This window comes from Erythrolamprus reginae, chromosome 2, assembly GCF_031021105.1.
Source record: "Erythrolamprus reginae isolate rEryReg1 chromosome 2, rEryReg1.hap1, whole genome shotgun sequence".
NCBI lineage: Eukaryota > Metazoa > Chordata > Lepidosauria > Squamata > Dipsadidae > Erythrolamprus > Erythrolamprus reginae.
In genome coordinates, this window is record NC_091951.1 from 83,265,155 (window position 1) to 83,280,765 (window position 15,611).

General features: G+C 38.7%; 1 protein-coding gene and 1 non-coding gene across 2 annotated transcripts in view; one reads left to right on the forward strand and one right to left on the reverse strand.

Annotated features, from left to right (window-relative positions):
* SUSD3 (sushi domain containing 3) overlaps positions 1–15,611 on the forward strand; it is a 74,003-nt gene that overhangs the window by 6,787 nt on the left and 51,605 nt on the right. The window lies entirely within an intron of this gene.
* LOC139163340 (small nucleolar RNA SNORA5) lies at positions 14,456–14,574 on the reverse strand. Its single transcript, XR_011558490.1, has one exon. It is a non-coding gene; the product is annotated as a small nucleolar RNA SNORA5 (small nucleolar RNA).

Here is a 15,611-nt window from a genome sequence, read left to right on the forward strand (position 1 = left end):
CCATTCTTAGGAAATCCTTTCCATTCTTGCATCCAAAATGAAATTAATTCTCATTCTTAGTATGTCACAGAGAAGCTCCAATATACTATTCATAGTAAATATAGCCTTTCGGAGTACTAGCTGTGGATTTGCTGTTTTGAAGACCTTTGAGTCATCAGAAATGAGTCTTCTCACTTTTGTGAATTTTCACAATCGAATTCATAATGAGAAAAATAGTCTTTCAGATAACCAGGTTATAACCCACTTAAAATGTTGGATTGTGTCTGATAAATATCTGATAGACAATGCTTTATGTTTTATTGGCAAAGTAATATGACTGTGTTATTATTTGTTAAGCCAATGGGAAGAAGAGTAAAATGGAGGCAGGCCTGGAAAAGGTGGTGAGGGCAAGTACATATACTAGGCAAACTATTCCTCATTGGGTTATCATCTCAGAGATATTTCCTTACCTACACAAAGAAACATAATGTCTATGGGAAGGCAAAAAAGCAGTGGGAACAGGAGTGACCTTTGACTTCCAACTGGCTTCCCCACTGACATTGTGGGAAGCTGGTAGGATATGCGGGACATAACAATCATGTAATAATTTAATAATAATAATAATAATAATAATAATAATAATAATAATAATAATAATTATTATTATTATTATTATTATTATTATTATTATTATTATTATTATTATTATTTAGGTTTGTATGCCGCCCCTCTCCGCAGACTAGGTATGGCTGACTGTAATCATTCTGCAGTGGCCACAAATTTGCAAATTTAACTAGACTGAAGATGCCTGAAATTTTAATTCCACAGTAATAATGGGTCCTTAATTCTTTAACTGAATGCATTCGAGGTACCTTGTCCTATGATGTGCTGTTCCACTGAAGGCAATTAAGACAGGAGAAAGAGTATGTAGCTAAAATAGTAAAAAATTACATTCCAGTGATTTAATAGATCTTGTTTGTGGAATAGATTACAAAGCATTTTAAATGACCTCCAAAAAGCCCACAACTTCTTCATAACGACTGGGTAGGTTCACTGGTTCTGGAATGCTGGCAAATGGGGACAACAAGAAACTAAGTCATGGTAGAATGGAGGATAAATGGTTAGTGAAAAATAGCTTTTTACAATGCAACATTTTATGAACTTATCCCAACAGTTTTGGTTTTGTTGTGTTTGTTTTTACCTAATGCTTTTGTAGCTGGTGACTGAAATACAGTGGTACCTCATGATACGAACCCCTCGTCTTACGAACAACCCGAGATACAAACCCGGGATTCAGAAATTTTTTGCCTCTTCTTCTTACAAACTTTTTCCTTCTTATGCCGCCGCCACCGCCGAGAAGCCCCGCCGCCCGGCTGTCGCTTTTTGAAACAGCCGGGGGGCTTCTCAGGGTCCTCCTAAACCCGAACGCCAAACCCAAACTTCCGGGTTTGGCGTTCGGGAGGACGCCGAGAAGCCCGTGACTGTTTCAAAAGACGACAGCCAGGTGGCGGGGCTTCTCGGCGGCCTCCCGAACGCTGAACCCGGAAGTTCGGCAAAGGTTTGGGTTTGGGAGGCCGCTGAGAAGCCCCGCCGCCCAGCTGTCACCTTTTGAAACAGCCGGGGGGCTTCTCGGCGGCCTCCCGAATGCCGAACCCGGAAGTTCGGGTTTGGCGTTCGGGTTCAGGAGGATGCTGAGAAGCCCCCCTGGCTGTTTCAAAAGGTGACAGCCGGGCGGCGGCGTTTTTTTGCGTTTTTTTTCATTGCACGGATTAATTGATCTTACATTGTTTCCTATGGGAAACAATGTTTCATCTTACGAACTTTTCATCTTACGAACCTCCCCCGGGAACCAATTAGGTTCGTAAGACGAGGTATTACTGTAGTTTAACTCTGTCAATACAATTGTATTTGGAAGGGTTATTTTAGGCCATGGAAACTGGGGAGGTTGGAGAATTTAATTAAAGGTATGGAATGGAAATAGGTTGATTTCTAGAATGTAGGGCTCCAATTTTTGTATTTATCAGTCATATCCCATGAGCCTTGGTGGCGCAGTGGTTGGAGTATAGTACTGTAAGCTACTTCTGCTGATCTCCGGCTGTCAGCAGTTTAGCAGATCGAATCTCAGTAGGCTCAAGGTTGACTCAGTATTCCATCCTTCCAAGGTCGGTAAAATAAGGACCCAGATTGTTGGGGGCAATATGCTTACTCTCTGTAAACCTCTTAGAGAGGGCTGTAAAGCACTGAAGTGGTATATAAGTCTAAATGCTATTGCTATTGCTAATGGAATACATGGATAACCTTGAGGAAAAGAGATAGGAGAGGTTGCCTAGAGCAGTGTTTCCCAACTTTGGCCACTTGAAGGTATCTGGACTTCAACCCCCAGAATTCCCCAGGCAGCATTCGCTGGCTGGGGAATTCTAGGAGTTGAAGTCCAAATCTCTTCAAGTGGCCAAGGTTGGGAAACACTGGCCTAGAGATCTGTCAGACAAGACAGGCAGGAGCCCTCAGTGGATTAACAGTTAAAGAAACTGAATGGATCTAGCACTTAAAAATGGCAGGCAGGAAGTTTGTACTTTCAAACTTTCAAAATTCTATTAGAAGACTGACTGAAGACTGACGACAGAAAAAGACCTCATGGTCCATCTATTTATTTATTATTTATTTATTTTATTATTTAGATTTGTATGCCGCCCCTCTCCGCAGACTTGGGGCGGCTCACAGCACGACACAGCAATACATAACAAATCCAAATATAATTTAAAATATTTTTTTTAAAAACCCATTTTACTAACAAACACACACACAAACATACCATGCATACATTGTACATGCCCGGGGGAGGTGTTTCAGTTCCCCCATGCCTGACGACAAAGGTGGGTTTTAGGGAGTTTATGGAAGGCAGGGAGAGTAGGGGCAGTTCTAATCTCTGGGGGGAGTTGATTCCAGAGAGTCGGGGCCGCCACAGAGAAAGCTCTTCCCCTGGGGCCCGCCAACTGACATTGTTTAGTTGACGGGACCCGGAGAAGGCCCACTCTGTGGGACCTAATCGGTCGCTGGGATTCGTGCGGCAGAAGGCGGTCTCGGAGATATTCTGGTCCAGTGCCATGAAGGGCTTTAAAGGTCATAACCAACACTTTGAATTGTGACCGGAAATTGATCGGCAGCCAATGCAGACTGCGGAGTGTTGGTGTAACATGGGCATATTTGGGGAAGCCCATGATTGCTCTCGCAGCTGCATTCTACACGATCTGAAGTTTCCGAACACTTTTCAAAGGTAGCCCCATGTAGAGAGCATTACAGTAGTCGAACCTCGAGGTGATGAGGGCATGAGTGACTGTGAGCAATGAGTCCCGGTCCTTCAAGTGGCCTAGTCTGCCCTTATACTATTTCCTGTATTTTATCTTACAATGGATATATGTTTATCCCAGGCATGTTTAAATTCAGTTACTGTGGATTTACCAACCACGTCTACTGGAAGTTTGTTCCAAGGATCTACTACTCTTTGTAAAATAATATTTTCTCATGTTGCTTTTGATCTTTCCCCCAACTAACTTCAGATTGTGTCCCCTTGTTCTTGTGTTCACTTGCCTATTAAAAACACCTCCCTCCTGAACCTTATTTAACCCTTTAACATATTTAAATGTTTCAATCATGTCCCCCCTTTTCCTTCTGTCTAGCTTTACAATAAAATGTTTTGCTCATCTGGTCTTGTTTCCTGTCTGATTTGCTTGGGAGGGTTAGCCTCGCCTCTTTTGCTTATACCATCATTTTGGCAACGTTACCTATAGTCCTGCAAATGATCAAGAAAGTGAACTGTAGGCCCAAGCTCCAGAAAAGTTGCTGTAAAGGCAGATTTAGGCAGAACAATAACCAGATCAATAGAATGGCATGCATAATAGTCTGCTTTATGCCCTGATATGAGGGGGCAGAGAAAATGGCCTTGAAGGAAAGGAGGAGGACCCATCTCTAAGACAACAATCAAAACAGGGCATGACTCCTGACCAAGAATATAATGTAGAATGACAGAGTAAAAAGAGATCGTGGAAGTCTTCTGGGTCCAACCCTGTGCTCAAATGTCTCAGCAAATCACTCCTTAGTTCACAAAATGCTAGAAGGATGAATGCATTCTGACTTGCAAGATGTTGTTACTAAACCTTTACTATAAATGTAGTAGTAACCTGCATGGCCTTGGTTTTTTAGTCTGGGCTACCTTGATAGGATCTATTCTGTTCTGCCTTGGTTTGAATACCTATTGCCTTTCCTTTAATCAAGTAATATCATTTGTCTTATATCTGTCAATTAGAATATTTGAAATGTTCTTTACAGATGGCTTCTATTGTCAAACATTATGTCAGTGTATTATTTGACTTGGCTTTACTATAAAGCTTCTTTTGGCTCAGTCCAGAGGTGGGATTCTGGAGAACTGTAGTGGAAATTTTGAGTAGTTTGGTGAACGGATAAATACCACCTCTGACTGGCCCTGCCACCATCTGTTCTCTGCCTCCTGAGTCCCAGCTGATTGGGAGGAAGTGGGGATTTTGCAGTAAACCTCCCCTGGAATGGGGAGGGAATTAAGATTTTTCAGTATCTTTCCCCTGCCATGCCCACTAAGCCACATTACGCCCACAAATCCCCGCCCACAGAACCGGTAGTAAAAAAATATGAATCCTATCACTGGCTCAATTCTTATCTGAGTTTGATTTGCTTTAAAAACGAGTGTGTGAGGCCTTTGGTCATTTTTATATAACTTAGTTTTTAGTTGCACAATGTAAAGAACATATTGAGATCCCATAGTCCCACATCACACTTCCCCCCCAAAAAAGCAAAATATCCATTCAAACATTTTTGCCTTTCTTGTTTGAAATCAATCAAAAATAGAGATTGTTGCAATCTTTGCTGTCTTCTGGAAATAAAAAATGAAGAAAGATGAGATCTCAATCCCCAGTATGAATACAAAATGTACCGGAATTTTCCTAAATTAAGAAGCAATAATTTAACAATCAACTATCATTGAGACATAGCATCTAAATATAAGATGTTAATACTCCTTGTCAACTGTTTTAAGGCCCTTGTCAAATATTGTTCCAGATAGGGGACTCCAAACTTGGTAACTTTAAGACTGTGGATCAACTCCCAGAATTCATGGTGGCTGGGGAATTCTGGGAGTTGAAGTTCACAAGTATTAAAGTTGCCAAGTTTGGAGACTCCTGACCTAGAGCTCAGATGAGCTAACTTTATTATTTGTTTGTTTGTTTGTTTGTTTGTTTATTTGTTTATTTGTTTATTTGTTTATTTGTTTATTTGTTTATTTGTTTATTTGTTTATTTATATTCTATCTATCTATCTATCTATCTATCTATCTATCTATCTATCTATCTATCTATCTATCTATCTATCTATCTATCTATCTATCTATCTATCTATCTGACTTATATGCCGCCCTTCTCCGAAGAGTCAGGGCAGCTTACAACATATAAAAGCAATACAAAAAGCAAGTCTAAAGCCCAATCGCAAAACGTATCTAAAAAACCCAAGTCTTAAGACCATATAACCACATTCATTCATGTCACAGTCATGCTAACGACTGGAGCAGAGTGTAAGAGCTCAACAGCCCCAGGACTGCTGGCAAAAGTGAATTTTTAAAGCCTTCTGAAAGGCCAGGAGAGTGGGGCAGTGCAAATCTCCAGGGGGAGTTGGTTGCAGAGGGTCGGAGCTGCCACAGGGAAAGCCTTTCCCCTAGGGCCCACTTGATGGCATTGCTTAGCTAACAGGACCTGGAGAAGGCCGACTGTGGGCTCTGACCGGTCACTGGGATTCATGAGGCTGGAGACGGTCCTGTAAGTAACCCAGTCCTAAGCCATGTAGGGCTTTATAGGTAACAACCAACACTTTGAATTGCATTCTGAGACCAATCGGTAGCCAATGTAGCTTGCGGAGTGATGTAGATACATGGGCAAACCTTGATAAGCCCACAACAGCTCTCGCAGCTGTATTTTGAACAAACATTCTTCAAAGGTGGCCCCTTTTAGGGACTAAAGACTGCATAGAGCTTTGACAGTCATTTGCCTCCTGTCTCCATCAGAAGTTAGAAATATATGGTCAGGAAATCACTAGGATGTATCCTTCCTCTTTTAGCCACTGCAATTTTCTGAGATTATGCATGTAAAAAAAGTGCTGCAGGGAAAATAAAGTGTACATCCCTAAAATTATAAATATTACTCAATTTAAAAATGCTGGTGATATTAAACATGACGGCTCTTGTTCAGCAAAACCCATTTTTTCCCCAAAATCTCTGTGTTACTGTTTTTTTTCATGCTTAGTTTAAGAGAGAAAAATCTGCCCAGAGCAATTCAGGAGTGGCCCTCATATAAATCTGTCACTAGAGCAATGAGTAAGGGATACTGTAAATAGTTCAAGAGTGCCAGGAAAAAATAAACATTGCCTATTCTTGCCTGAGAAAGGAATTAAAGCAATGGGCACTTGTGGGTGTATTGACAGAAATTTTAAAGGAAACCCTATACAAATAATTTATGTTGAGAATCTGAAGAATCCTTTAGAGAGGGGAGCGAGCCTGGGCTTTTATTTAGCCTTCTCTTCCCAAAGGTAACCACATTGTCGCACTCTGGCAAAAGACTGAATAAACATAGTACCATTTAGTATCAGTTTGTAATTGCTTTCAAGAAGAAAATATGCATTGTATGTCCTATATGTCTCATCCATTTTTTTTTTTATTATTATTATTATTATTATTATTATTATTATTATTATTATTTATTAGATTTGTATGCTGCCCCTCTCTGAAGAATCGGCCTGGCTCGCAACAATAATAGAAACAATATAACAGTGAAACAAATCTAATATTAAAACTAAAACATATATAAGACCCCAGCAATTAAAACCATACAACACATACATACCAAACATAAAATATAACAGCCTGGGGGAGGATGTCTCAGTTCCCCCATGCCTGGCAATATAGGTGGGTCTTGAGTAATTTGTGAAAGACAAGGAGGGTGGGGGCCGTTGTAATCCCAGGGGGGAGTTGATTCCAGAGGGCCGGGGCTACCACAGAGAAGGCTCTTCCCTTGGGGCCCGCCAAACGACATTGTTTGGTCGATGGGACCCGGAGAAGGCCAACTCTGTGGGACCTTCTCGGCCGCTGGGATTTGTGCGATAGAAGGCGGTTCTGGAGGTATTCTGGTCCAATGCCATGTAGGGCTTTAAAGGTCATTACCAATACTTTGAATTGTGACCGGAAACTGATCGGCAGCCAGTGCAGGCCACAAACTGTTGCAGAAACATAGGCAAATCTAGGGAGCCCCACGATGGCTCTCGTGGCCGCATTCTGCACGATCTGAAGTTTCCGAACACTTTTCAAGGGTAGCCCCATGTAGAGAGCGTTGCAGAAATCGAACCTCAAGGTGATGAGTGACGGTGAGCAATGACTCCCTGTCCAAGTAGGACCGCAACTGGTGCACCAGGTGAACCTGGGCAAACGCCCTCCTCGCCACAGCCGAAAGATGGTGTTCCAATGTCATTGTCTCTTTCACTTGTTCAAATTCTAGTTCAACGGAGAGCAAATAGTTATGCAATTTCTTTATCAACGTTTCATCTATTCCTATTAAAATTTCATCTAATTTTGTTTTTTTCCAAATGAATTCCTTCTGTTTTAATATTTGCTTCATATCTTGCTTGTAGCTGCATCTTCAGGTATGAATATGTGGCAGCAACTATGGGAAAGGAATTATAAAATGATGATGGCAACAGCATTTAAAGAAAATATGTATAAGATGTTTTATAGATGGCATATGTCTCCAGAGAAATTAGAAAAAAATGTTTAAGAATAAATCAATGAAGTGTTGGGAATGTAATCACACACCTGGCTCTTTTTATCATATGTGGTGTACTTGCTTGGAAGCCAAAAAAATATTTGGTCAGAGATCCAAATATGGATTAAGAAAATATTGAAACAAAGTATTGACTTAAAATCTGAAATATTTTTATTACGCACATTACCACGACCATATTACCAGAAAAATTTAATAAAGAAGAAATATATTTAACTGTTCATTTAGTGACTGCTGCCAGAATTGTATATGCACAAAATTGGAAGTTGAATAGAATATCAAAAGAAAGAGAAGTACTACGGAACATTATGGACTGGGCGGAAATGAAAAGGTTTATAATGAAAATTAAGAATAAAGAAAACTCAGAGTTTTATAAAATTGGGAGGAAATTTTATGAATGGATTGAAAATAAAAATGGATAAAATAGTTAATGTAAATTTAATGTAAAAGAGATAAAGAAATGAGAAATATGATTGAGAAAACCTGGTTGACAAAAAGAGAAAAGAAGGCAGCATTGGATAAATATGTAACATATACTTAAAATTAAACTAGAATAGGTTGGAAATGGAATTTAAGATTTAAGAATATGATTATTAGAATTGAAAGTGAAGAAAAATTGCTTAGTCTGTCATTTATTAAATTAAAATTAGCTACTGAAATTATATATTTTTCTTAGAGAGCCTGAATAGTTTGTGATTTAAAATGCGAATTAGGATACTTTTCTATTTTTCATGTAAGAGATTTTACAAACATATTGCTATTCATTGAACATATATGTATGCTTTTAAGGTGGAGAAAAATCCCCCCCCCAAAAAAAGAAGAAAATATCCTCCGTTTATTGGTCATAAAGCAATGGAAGTAGGATTTTGGTATTCCTTTCCTCAAAGGGTTGATGAATAGATAGACTTTCCAGCAGTTGTGTGATTGAAAGGATGGCAATTGCCAGAAAAGTATATTTGTTCATGACAGGTACACACATACCTTTGAAGTGACTGCCTCTCATCTTGTCAAGAAAGCACCCGGTCCATGACCTTGTAATCTTCAGGAGTCAAGCTCAATTCAGGAGGATCTGCCTAAAGGTCATCCAGTAATAGTAATACATTTTCCCCCACTTGGTTTTCTTGTATTTACTGTTGTGTGTTTTACTGTACTGTGCATGTATGTGACTCGGTACCGAAAAGGTTCGCCATCACTGTCCTAGAGTTTGCAGAAAACAAGCAGAATACTAAGTAAACGAATGCAAAATATAGGTACATTTTGCAGCCACTATGGTTCTCAAGCTCAGCATGATTGTTCCTGACAGCAAATTCACCGGGCTCAAGCATAAAGCAGCCGCATCCTTTGGAAGGCTTGACATGGTTGATTCAAAGCTGCTCTTGACTGATATATAAACACAGCTATTTCGCTTTGATGATGGGTTCAGTGGAAATATTACCTGAGCATGCAAAAATGTTCAGAGAATAGCCTTGAAGCAACTCCGTGCATCTTTTAGAAGTGCAGCTGCTATAATGGTTTGAGAAGAGATGCTTTATTTGTACCTCAGTTGAATGCTTTGCCCATCTTATCTCTATTTCAATTTCTTTCTTTAGGTATGGAAATCACTTGCAGCTTTCCAATAGGCTCACCTTTGCTTTAAAGTATCCCTTAAGGCCTTCGATTGTTTAGATAATGCCAGAAAGTAGAACATAGTGGAAATATTGATTATGCCAGAAAACTGGATTATTCCTCTGAGGAACCTATACTGTATGATATAAAAAAATGCAAAAATAAAATAGTACAGTGGTACCTCTACTTAAGAACGCCTCTACTTAAGAACTTTTCTAGATAAGAACCGGGTGTTCAAGATTTTTTTGCCTCTTCTTAAGAACCGTCTTCTACTTAAGAACCCGAGCCCGGAAAAATTTCCCAGGAAATTTGAGAGCGGCATGAAGGTCCGGCCAGTTTCCTGCCATTCCCCCTTTAATCCCGGCCATCTCTGGCTTTTCTGGGCTGCCAGAGGGGCCTTTCGGTGGCGCTTAAGGAGGCTTTGCCAGTCCAGAGCGAACAGAGCATTTTCCTTTCTCTGGGTGCTTGGAGAGAGAATGAACCTTTGCCAGCGCCCAGAGAAAAGAAACGCTCCCTTTGCTCTGGGCAGCGACTGTCCTCCTCTTCCTCCTCCTCCTCCTCCCACCCAATTCCGAGCTTTTATTTCTTTCCTAATGGGTTTGCATGCATTATTTGCTTTTATATTGATTGCTATGGGAAAAATTGCTTCTACTTACAAACGTTTCTACTTAAGAACCTGGTCACGGAACGAATTAAGTTCGTAAGTACCCTGTATATAGAAATTTATATAAATGTAGGAGATTTAATGCTGCTTAGGCAGGATGACCTGCAGGGTCCCTTCCAGCCTGAACTTGTTAAATGTTAGTTGCTTTAAGGTAGTTGAAGAAAACACATGCTGAACAGATATTATTTTGTTAGTTAGAAAGGGGCTCAACTAAAAGGGACATTTGTTAATGCCAAGACAATAGAGATAAGAAAGTGCTGTGCTTGCAAAATATTTTATGAGCAATAATGGAGAGGTGTTGATGAACATGTGAGGACTGCTGTGGTCTCTGAGGCGTTATGGAGTAGTTGTGATCGGTGACTGCATCCAATAGGAGGGGCATGGCGTCGGGCATTGAGATAGAGACTATAAAATGTAATGCTTTTGAAATTTTAAGTATGGCTTTTGGCTCAAACTTCAATTTAAGGTCATGCTGAAAAATCCACCACACTTTGCAAACCGCTATTATTGTTATTGTTGTTGTTGTTATTTCTTTCCAATAAATACTCTTCATTTTTTAATAAATCCAAGTTTCTCTTGTTAATCTAATAATACATTAGCAAGAAGCAACTATAAGAGCTGAATCTGAAATAAGAGAGTGAATCAAGGAGTGAGACCAGGATGAATATTGTCCCTCTATCTTTTTAATTTGTACAGTGAATATAAGTGTTGCAAGAGTGGAACAGTTGATAGCCAGAATCAAACATTAAGCATTTGAAAAATGTAGGGGATGCCATTTTATTAGCTGCAGCTGAAGAAAATGTAGAATATCTCATTACAGAAGGAGACATCAAAAGTGCAAAATCAAAGTTAGCCTTAAATATTGGGAAGACAGATTTCTAGTGTTTCACTGCAATGAATGTTTCCTGTAGTTAAGGGGGGGAAAGGTAATATTTATAGTTGATGGTGAAGAAGTGATATTTTGTTTTATAAAATTTATGGATTCAGGGTTCAAAGAGGGATGGAAAAGAAGAATAAAATTTATATTTCTATGTTTTCTTTCTTTTTTGACTCTCTTTTTTTCTTATTTTTCTTTTAAGTTTTTGTATATTGCATTAAAAATTTAGATTAACTCTAAAAAAGAAGACAATGACAGTCTTACATTAGATCTGGATTTGCTTGAAAATTTATTCCAAAGAATAAATGACATAAACAATCTTATGTTCCCCAACATAGCTATGTCTGTTGCTTATTAGCTAATGGGTTTTGTACGGATGAAATTTCTTCTCCTACAGAAGAGAAACACCTGAAGAATTTCGGTAACTTTAATATTCTATATACATAAATCCCGATCTAATGAAAGTTTCACTGTGAAAAGCTTTTTCCTATTGAGATTTGATTCAAGATGTCATAGGACAATGATGGTTAAACTTTTTCAGCTCGGGTGCCAAAAGGGTGTGCATGTACGCCCACATCCATAATGCACACAACTCCCTGCACTTTCGCTCCCCGGCATATGTGCACAGGCCTCACTGAAGCCTCTGGACTTCCAGTAGGCCCATTGTATTGTTTTTTGCTCTCCCCAGGGTTCAGAAATGTCTCCTGAAGCCTGGGGATGGAGAAAAATGGCCCAACGGACCAATCAGTAGTTCAGGAAATGAAATGGAAGTGGAGCTGCCGTACTACTTACCTTCAGATAGTTGCAACCAGGCTTCGCACATCTCAGCCCATTTCTTCTGCAGCCGGCAAGGCTTCCCTGAAGGCCTCTGTAGCCGATAACAGAGCTCTGTTATCGACTTCAGGAAAGCCTTGCTACCCTGTTTCCCCGAAAATAAGTCACCCCCGAAAGTAAGACATAGGAGAGGTTTCGTAGAATTGCCTAATATAAGGCATCCCCCGAAAGTAAGACGTAGGAGACGTTTTGTTTCGCAGCATTCCCAAACAGAACATAAATTGCATCCCAAAACACTGCATCAATCAGATTCAAAACACATCCAACACGCATCCAACATGAGACTTCGTGTTTGGATGTGTTTTTGCTGCAGCAGAATACAGGATACAATTCACTGGGGAAAAAATAAGACATCCCCTGAAAATAAGACGTAGCACATTTTTGAGAGCAAACATTTATTTATTTATTTATTTATTTATTTATTTATTTATTTATTTATTTAATCATTCATTCATTCATTCATTTAATTTATTTAATTTATTTAATTTATTTAATTTATTTAATTTATTTAATTTATTTAATTTATTTAATTTATTTAATTTATTTATTTTATTTATTTTATTTATTTTATTTTATTTATTTTATTTATTTTATTTATTTTATTTATTTTATTTATTTTATTTATTTTATTTATTTTATTTATTTTATTTATTTTATTTATTTTATTTATTTTATTTATTTTATTTATTTTATTTATTTTATTTATTTTATTTATTTTATTTATTTTATTTATTTTATTTATTTTATTTATTTTATTTATTTTATTTATTTTATTTATTTTATTTATTTTATTTATTTTATTTATTTTATTTATTTTATTTATTTTATTTATTTTATTTATTTTATTTATTTTATTTATTTTATTTATTTTATTTATTTTATTTATTTTATTTATTTTATTTATTTTATTTATTTTATTTATTTTATTTATTTTATTTATTTTATTTATTTTATTTATTTTATTTATTTTATTTATTTTATTTATTTTATTTATTTTATTTATTTTATTTATTTATTTTATTTATTTTATTTATTTTATTTATTTGTTTGTTTTTTATTTATTTATTTATTTATTTTTGTTTGTTTGTTTGTTTGTTTGTTATTCATTCATTCATTCATTCATTCATTTATTTGATTTGTATGCCGCCCCTCTCCGCAGACTCGGGGCGGCTAACAACAGCAATAAAACAGTATATAACAAAATCCAATACTAAAAACAGTTAAAAACCCATTATATAAAAACCAATCATACATACAGACATACCATGCATAAAATTGTAAAGGCCTAGGGGGAAGTGTTTCTCAGTTCCCCCATGCCTGGCGGCAGAGGTGGGTTTTAAGCTGTCTTATTTTCGGGGAAACACGGTAGATACAGAAAAAATGAGCTGAGATGGAAGGCCTGACTGCAACTGTCCAAAGCCGAAAAAATTCCCGAAGACCTCTGACAGCAAAAAGGAGGCTGGGGATGACGCATACAAGTGAACTTCCAGTTCGGCAGTTTTCACCCTGCCTGGGCTTCAGGAGGCTTTCCTGAACCCTGGAGAGAGCAAAAACAGCTGAAAAGAAGGCCGAAAATGAGCACCTGATGCTGGAAGTGATGCTGGAGCATGCACACTGGGGTTGACATAGGGCAATGCCTTGCGTTCCTTCAGATATGACTCCAGGTGCCACTAGTGGCAGGTGTGCCAGAGATTCACCAACACCGTTATAGGATAATATTCGAATTTTTGTGAGAAAGCTAGATGTCCTGCAGCTGGAAAGTCTTTGTTTGTTTGTTTGTTTTAGAGTGGTGATACTTTTCATAGACCTCGTTTATGGTTGTCAGACACACTGAACATTATCCATAGATAATATGACAGCTTGATTACGGGCACCTGAGAAATAACTTTTTTACAGGTATTATTCCTTCCAGCAGAAAATATGGAGAATGACTCTAGTATACTATTTGGCTTGCTGTAGCGGTGCCATGGTTGGCTGCACATATTTAACAAAAGAGAGGTTATTCGTGCATCTGGTAGAGAATAATGATTAGGACTGAACCATAGATTCTCCTGGTTTGCTTTTTTCTTCATGAGTAGTAGGTTCATAGCCCACCTCCTATTTTTCTTCATGATTGCTTAAAGCAACTAATTCCATTCCAAGCTGCACAGAATTACGGTTAGTGAGGGGGCAACCATACAAATCTTCTAAATAAATAAATAAATTATCTTCTTGTTTCAGTTACCTTTGCTTTGTTTCTCTTTGAGCAATTCCATTCAACCAGGAATCATTTCCTGGCTAGCTTATGAGACTAAAATATGATGAGATTACAAAACCAGGTCAGGTTTGCTAATGTGCAAATGACTGTAAAAATATATGAATCTTATTCAGAGCAAGGGAAATATTTCTTATAGCAATTACTGATGGAATCCTATCCAGCTAGGCACCACAATGCCAACCAATCCTCCTCAGCAATCCAATAATTATGTTCCAGAGAGGGAAGACACCCTTTCGTTATATACAGTATTAGGACTTTCAGAGAGCTAGAAACCTAGGAAATGTCTTTATATTAAATCAGACTATTTTATATCTTTACTTTATCCATCTTTGGATCCAGATGGTAGCAGATTTGCAGAACCTCTCGCAGGCTTTCGTATCACCTCCAGCTGATCCTATCAACGTGCAACATTGTTCCTGAACCAAAATCTGTGAAGCAGGACCCAAGGCACCATACTACCTTCTCTTCCTTTTGGACTAGTGCTTATCATTAAATGATTAATATTAAATTATTTATTCATTTATTATTTTATTTATTGGATTTGTATGCTGCCCCTCTCTGTAGACTCGGGGCGGCTAACAACAATGATAAAAACAGCATGTAACAATCCAATTAATAAAACAACTAAAAAACCCTATTATAAAACCAAACATACACACAAACATACCATGCATAACTTGGAATGGCCTAGGGGGAAGGAATATCTTAACTCCCCTATGCCTGGTGGCATAAGTGAGTCTTGAGTAGTTTACAAAAGACAGGGAGGGTGGGGGCAGTTCTAATATCTGGGGGGAGTTGGTTCCAGATGGCCGGGGCCGCCACAGAGAAGGCTCTTCCCCTGGGGCCCGCCAAACGACATTGTTTAGTCGACGGGACCCGGAGAAGGCCAACTCTGTGGGACCTTATCGGTCGCTGGGATTCGTGCGGTAGCAGGCGGTTCCGGAGGTAATCTGGTCCAATGCCATGTAGGGCTTTAAAGGTCATGACCAACACTTTGAATTGTGACCGGAAACTGATCGGCAGCCAATGCAAGCCACGGAGTGTTGAAGAAACGTGGGCAAATCTTGGAAGCCCCACGACGGCTCTCGCGGCTGCGTTCTGCACGATCTGAAGTTTCCGAACACTTTTCAAAGATAGCCCCATGTAGAGAGCATTGCAGTAATTGAACCTCGAGGTGATGAGGGCATGAGTGACTGTGAGCAATGACTCCCTGTCCAAATAGGGCCGCAACTGGTGCACCAGGCAAACCTGGGCAAATGCCCTCCTCGCCACAGCCAACTTTCCAGGCAGAAAGTTGCAGCAAAGCTTTTGTGGGCTAAGGAGTGCGAGTGTGCCTTTCAGGAATTGTTGACTTCTTGCAACTGCATGGAATGGTCGTAGCATTGATGATGTTACCTAGTTTGGGTAATGAAATGTGTGCAAGAAAACAACCAAGCTCAGAAACACCAAATACCCCTCTTTTCAACTCTGACACCCAATATTCTCCTCTGTTAGTGCATGGACTAGTCCCTGCAGTTTTCCTGGCAGGATTTCAGAAGTAATTTGCCT